The sequence below is a fragment of the Solanum dulcamara genome, chromosome 12 (assembly GCF_947179165.1).
Source record: "Solanum dulcamara chromosome 12, daSolDulc1.2, whole genome shotgun sequence".
NCBI classification, from domain to species: domain Eukaryota; kingdom Viridiplantae; phylum Streptophyta; class Magnoliopsida; order Solanales; family Solanaceae; genus Solanum; species Solanum dulcamara.
Genome location: NC_077248.1, coordinates 18736215 through 18743173, shown reverse-complemented (window position 1 = coordinate 18743173; position 6959 = coordinate 18736215). Strand labels below are relative to the sequence as shown.

At 35.7% G+C, this 6959-nt stretch overlaps 1 pseudogene; it reads left to right on the top strand.

Moving 5' to 3' along the window:
- The first annotated feature begins 1073 nt into the window (after positions 1-1073).
- Positions 1074-6959, top strand: part of LOC129875660 (SNF2 domain-containing protein CLASSY 3-like) — a 58860-nt pseudogene continuing 52974 nt past the window's right edge.

Sequence of the window (6959 nt, the reverse complement as noted above, 5' to 3'; positions counted from 1 at the left end):
CATCACACAATTGTGGTTGAACTTCTTCACGAAATTCATCATCTCTGCGATTGTTACTGTTCTCTGCCATCACATCTATATCCATAATTGGATTTGTGTTGCATCCAAATGCATACGCAAGAGTACACGGTCTCACAAGTACTAAAGTGGCTCTTTCGAGCTGGATATCGAACCCACAAGGACTTTAATAAGACTACTTATTACTTTTTAACGACTGCACCAATTATATGTGTTGTAAGCGATGGAGACAATTCTATTACTAAATTTAGATATATGAAAATTACTACTATTAAAAAACAATGCAGTGGTTATGTAGGTTAATCAAAATATGAGACATTCCAGGGCTGTAGCATAAGAGGAAGTCAACCATAATATTCTCCGCTTTTAGTCTCTGATGGGTTATTTAATTACTGATTTATAGGGTTGCTAATACAATCATGGTCTTCCTATCTCTAATTGCCTATATTTATCGACAACCTAACTACATCGTTGAGCGGGGATAAACATGAATCAATAAAAATGCATTAAGCTATCTTCATATTTATTAACCAAATGCAGTATACATGTATGTGTCACTGGCATCCTGTATATAAATCACCCTAAGTTACCCTAGCATGAACACGTTCCCCACATTCTTTGTAATATCCCCTTGTCATGTTCCCAATTCAAGGTAGACAACACATGTATTCTAATACTGGCCAAACATTAAAATAGTAAAAATAAAAAATACAGGAGTAATTAAAAAGAACAACCTATCATCAACCAAACTCAGATTATACCATAACTTTGTAGCTACATCCCCAGAACAAGGGCACTTAACTACTCATGTTCAATGAAATCACCAAGTACAAAGTGTCATACACTTTAATGTTTAAGAGAAAAAAGAAGAAAAGGAAACCTAAAGTGCGTGTGTTCTTTTGTCTTCGTTCCTTCAAAACTTGCGTGAACCCCTTCTCACAAGTCCTAGGGGTCTATTTATAGGGTTTGTAAAATAACCCTGTTTTCCTAGTTGGACCCTGACTAAAAATAAAAAAATCAGAAAACTTCGGGCTTTAGTAGCGCAGTGCGCCAGGATGGCGCTAGCATCTTACCCTTGGCGTGACACTCAAGCAATGCGCTTGGATCTTTCGTCAGCTGTTTTATGCCTGGCGTGGTGCGCCAGGATCATCCCTTAGTTGTTTATGCCCTGGCGTGGCGCACTACTATGTTCTCCTTTGGACTTCACTTCTTGCTCCCGTTTAGCTTGTGCCATTGTACATTCTTACTTCTGGGCACTTATTTTTCTCCAAAATTCCTGCATTCACTCAACACGCACCGTAGTGCACACTTGTTCTTCATTCAATCCAAAACAAATAATTAATCTGTAAAATATTGTGAAAACAATTACTAAATATGGGCATAATAAAGTACATAGGCACATAAATGTGCCCAAGATCAATTTGCCTGAACTACTAATTTTCCTTTCATATGTTGAAGAATTTCGACGTCACATTCATTTTTTTTTGCATCAAGTCTCGTAATGACGTACTGAACCATTCTCCTCTTATACTTCGTTCATTGGCTTCTTTTACCCTTCAATCCTCCCTTCGATTCTGGTTGAAACCATAAAGGCTCTAATAACAAATGTTTTAGGAATCCCGAAACTCTCTAACCTTACACTGTAAATTTCCAAACACAACACAAAGATTACAACACACTACACTATTTTTTATTTCCACCAACAAATAGAACAAGTTTACAATAAGATATATGAATGATAATTTACCCAATAACCAAGGTATTTTGAGGAACCTTTGTAATGACCCTTCAGGTGATTTTTTAATTAATTCATTCATTTCATCATTTAGAGTATTCTTGTAGAGGTCGCCTGGTCGTTTGTTTGGGTTTTAGGCCCGTTTTCCTCTTTTGGAGTTTTTATAACTTGAAAAGCTGACTTCGATCATAACATCAGATAAATGACCTCAGAATGGACTTCTAATGGTTCTATTAGCTTTGGAATGACTAAATTAGGCTAGTGACATGGTCGGCACAAGTATTGAGGCAATTGGTGCGAGTTTGAGGCCATTTGGCTCTTTCGCCTTTGAACTTTGGCCAAAAGTTGACTTTGGTCAACATTCATGGAAAATGCACTCGAATGAAAATTATGTTAGTGTGGTTTGTTCCAGAATATTGAGTTTGGTCTAGAATGATACTTCATTCACTTACTGAGGCTTCAGGTGTAATCTCGAGGCCCATTGTGAAAATTGGCTAAAAATGGCACTTTGGTATGAGACCTACTTTTCATTAAAATAACCTTGTAAGGAAATTTTGAATGTTCTATTAAGTTTGAAATATCGAATTTGTTAGGATAGCATATCTTGTTTGTGTGTACGGGGTTCTGAGCACCCCATTTGAGACTTTGCCTTTTCCAAAACTCAGTTGTTGTAGCTGAGTCTGGTGCTGTTGCTAAAGTGACCCCTGGTCTCTAAAGTGATTTGGTGTCACTAAAGTGGCCAAGCCCTGCCGGGCCAATGTCTCTTAAGCGATTGGCTTGTCACTAAAGCGACCTGGTGTCGTTAAAGAGAACCCGCTTCTTTGAGGTTGACTCTTAAGCAACCCCTGAGGGTTCTTTTAAGACCCAATTTTTAGATTACTTTCCTAACTTCAAACATTCATATCTCTTTCGTTTTAAGGCAAAATATGATGTTCAAAGTCTAGGTTGTTGGTAATTTCTAGGAGAACGCGTGAGTAGGTTTGGGTAGTGTCAAATAACCTTTGTTTGAGGTAAATTTTCATGACTTTCTTGTGCCATTGTTGATTGTCAAGCTTTAAAGCCCGAATTGTGTTCTATTTTGGAACAAAAGTTTAGGGTAGTGTTAAGGACCTTTTCACGGAATCAATTCTGAAATTATCAGAATAGGTCCTACATTTCCATTTTTGACACCAAAATTAGTCCATCTCTTAATTTAGTAATTTTAATGTTAAAATAACCATTTTAATGTTGTGTACCTATAATTGATAACGTGACAGCGTTCGAAGGACATTAGGAAGAGAAAGCCTCCGATCCTGTGATTTGGAGCACTCTTGATCGACTTATAGGTAGGCTAAGATTTCTATTTCCCTAGATTAAGCTTGACTATGTGATTGCCTCTGGATTAGTTGGAAATTGGGGTGGGTATCTATTGAACCATGCATAGGTGTTTAGAAATCATGCCCTAGGTTTGTTACGGGGCATTTTGGGTTCTTGCGAGCATGTCTTTAGCTTTACGTTGATCATCCATCCTTGATAGCCTTATTTTTGACTATTTTCTATTGATTATGAGCATGTTGGCCTTAGTCTAGTCTTAGACTAGTTTTGCCATAGACTTATGCTAGTTGGAGCCGTTAAGCCTTGCTTTTACTTCAACGTCAATTCAGATGACTTAGCTCCCTGTAGAATGGAATAACAAACTTGGGTCTGGTAGTAAAGCCTTAGGTTAGGCGTTACCTCAGTTTGATGACCCTCTACCCTCTCTCCCTCCCTTTACTATTTGTTCATAGGCGATTTGAGCTTCGAGGCCTCATTCAGTAATTCAGGATCGGGTATAGATCGAGCTTGGAAATATTAAGTGGATTATCTAAGTGTGGAAGTAGTTCCATGGTGACTTCACTATGATGAGATGACATGATATCATTTGGTATCTGTTATCATCGCAGATTCAAGGTCTGGTCATGCTAACTGCTTATCTTCTAGGGAGATACCTTATCTGATCACAGACTTTTGTCCCTTTGAGACTTATCCGCGGTTCGAGGTTTGAGCGCTAGACTTTTTAGCTGGTCTTTCCATATTGATTACTTGGATATTCCTTCTGATTTTCCCTTTCGAGTCTGATCTGTGGTTTGAGGTTCGAGCATTAGAATTTTTAGCTGAGTTTTCCCTATTGATTACTTGGACATTTCATCTGATTTGCCCCTTTGAGACTCATTCGCAGTTTGAGGTTTGGGTGCTGGACTTCATAGTTGGGCTCTTACTATTGGATACTATTGGTTTCTTGGAAGCTAACCGCGGTTCTAGGTCTGGGCTATGTTTTTCTGGCTCTAGACTTACCGCTTCTTATTCTTAGTAGTTTTAGCAATTTTGTGTACTCGTCGGGCTTATTGGGGTACGCTTGGGTTCTTATTTAAACTTGCACACGAGTGTACATTCTAGGCTTGTTGGGGCCCAGTTAGGTGTATTTATCTTTACTTAGTTACTTTAGTCACTTACAGTCGTGTGCATCTCCTTATTTCTATCTCACTCTATTAGTTATATTAGATTCTATCTTTTCCTATTGCTTTTACTTTTCAAGCTCAGTCGGCCTATGATACCTACTGAGTACCTATTGTTTTGGTACTTCTCTTAAAATGTGCATATGTTTTTGTGATGCAGGCCTGAGAACCAGTTACCAGTGCTGATTCGGGGAAGTTACAGTCTGTACCAGAGACGAGGGTGAGCACTTGACATTTTGGGATATTTGTATCTCCATCTGTATATATATTGGATTGTCTTTTACTTTTTTGAGACAACTTTTATTTTCGTAGTCCACTTTTGGGACTTGTATCTGTATTATGTGGTAGCTATGTAGTTGTGACTTCTAGGTTTTGGGAGGAATCCTATATTTTTGTTTTATATAGTTATTCATGTGCTTCGCTATCCCTGTTGCTCCTGTTATTATGTTGGTATTATTTAGTTTCTAACCTTAATACCATTACTCGCAGTTCTAGAATACATGTTGGCTTACCTACTGGGGGTTATAGTAGATTTCATCATGACTTGAGAGGTCGGGTCATGGCAACCTTATCCTCCAATTTAATTACAGACCCAAATTCTATAGAATAAACAACATGTTTTCCCTTAATAATCATCTTAACTTCTATGTAACTACTAAGTAACTACTAAAAATACATATACATAGTAATAACTAAATAAAGCAGTAATATTTATGCCTTATTTTAGTTGGGTTTTAAAAGGTGAGAATGGAGAGTTGTGACATTTATGAAGAGTTGTGCCTTTTTTGAAGAGTTAAGCCTTTTTTGAAAGGTTGTGACTTTTGCAAAGGGTTGTGACTTTTGCAAAGGATTGTGACCTTTCTGATAAGACACAATAAGCACTTGTTCACATTATCCTTTGTTGTCTATCAATAGAGAATTTTGCTCTCATTTTTCTACATCGAATTATTCCATTCTTCTGCATACATTTCTTACAAATAAAGTAGTGTCTTTGTGTGATTTCATTGTTGACTTTTGATTTATCTAAAGTTATTGAAGTTTGAGGTGCCGCTACTTCTTTTAAAGGTATATCCGTGTTATGCTGGAAGGAAATAATCCACAACCTTGGGTATAGTGAGTGGATTAAATTTTTTAAGGATACACAGTGAATTTTGGGATCTCGGATATTTATTTATTATATTTAAATTTTATGTTTAATTTTGTTCGTCTTATATGCTTGTAGAAAATAGTACCCATTAAGCTTAAGAAATTTATTTATTATTTTCTGTGTTCATCAATTTTCTATATTTGGAGACTAAAAATATTCTGGTTTTCCACTCCACTTTAATATTTGGTTCGAAGAATATATAAAACTTCATTGAATAGTAAATCTGTTTTAGAAAGGAAGAAGAAAAGAAAAGTTTAATATTCGATTCGAAGAATACAAAACTTCATCGAATATTAAAATTGTTCTAAAAAAGGACAAGTTATTTGGTTTTAATTACATAAAAACTTCACCAAATACATTCAGTCACTTGTATTCGGTTTGAACAATATAAAAACATCACCGGTTTACTAAAGATTATTTCTTTGAAAGAACTACATACTTAATGGATTGGAAGATGACTTATACAATGTCTTCAGTGTTTGTAAAACCTCTAGAGAACTAGGGTATGCTCTTGAGAAAAAAAATATAAAACTGAAGATTCAAGCTTAAAGAAGTTTGTAGCTGTAAATTTTTTGGACTTTAAGATGGTTGAAAAAAAGACTATCATGTCTGAAGTCCAAGAACTTCAAGTCATTATTCATGATCTCTTGGCAGAAGGTATGATCACAAACAAGAAATTCCAAGTAGCAACATTTATCGAAAATTTGCCTCCTTTATGGAAAGACTTCAAAAATTATTTGAAGCACAAATGAAAGGAGTTGACTCTCAAAGATTTGATTGTTCATCTAAGGATCGATGAAGACAACTAGGCTTCCAAGAAGAAGGCTAAAGGAAACTCAAAAACTTTGGGAGAAAATATTATTGAGGCTGATCTGACTACTTCAAAAAAGAGGAAGAAACCTTCTGGGATGAAGAACTATCCTAGTAAAAATAAGTTTAAGGAAAATTGTCACAATTGTGGAAAATCTAGACATAAGGTTGTGGAATATCTCACTCCCAAGAAGAAAAAGAAGAAAGGTCAAGCCAACATGGTTGGCACAAAATCAAGAACTGATTCAAGAACTGATTCAAGTGTGTTCTTTTTTCTGATAAATTTATAGTTAGTAAGAATGAGATGTATGTAGGAAAAGACTACCTCACTGAGGGCCTTTTCAAACTAAATGAAATAGTTGTTCAGAATAATAAAGTTCAAGGATCTTCTTACTTACTTGAGTCAAATAATTTATGGCATTCACGTTTAGGACATGTCAATTATAAAACCTTTCTCAAACTAAACAATTTGAATTTATTGCTTAAGTTTGAAAACAAACAATCACAATATCAAGTATGTGTTGAATCTAAGTATGTTAAACTTCCTAATAAGTTAGTTGGAAGGAATTCAAATCCCTTAGACTTAATTCACACAGATATTTATGACATGAAGTCAATACCATCTCGTAGTTATGACGATAGTACTCGATACTGTTATATATAATTACTTAGTAGTAAGGATGAGGCAATTAAAGCATTCAAACAATACAAAGGTAAAGTTGAAACACAACTTAATAAAAAGATCAAAATAATAAGAAGTGATAGGGGAGTCAAA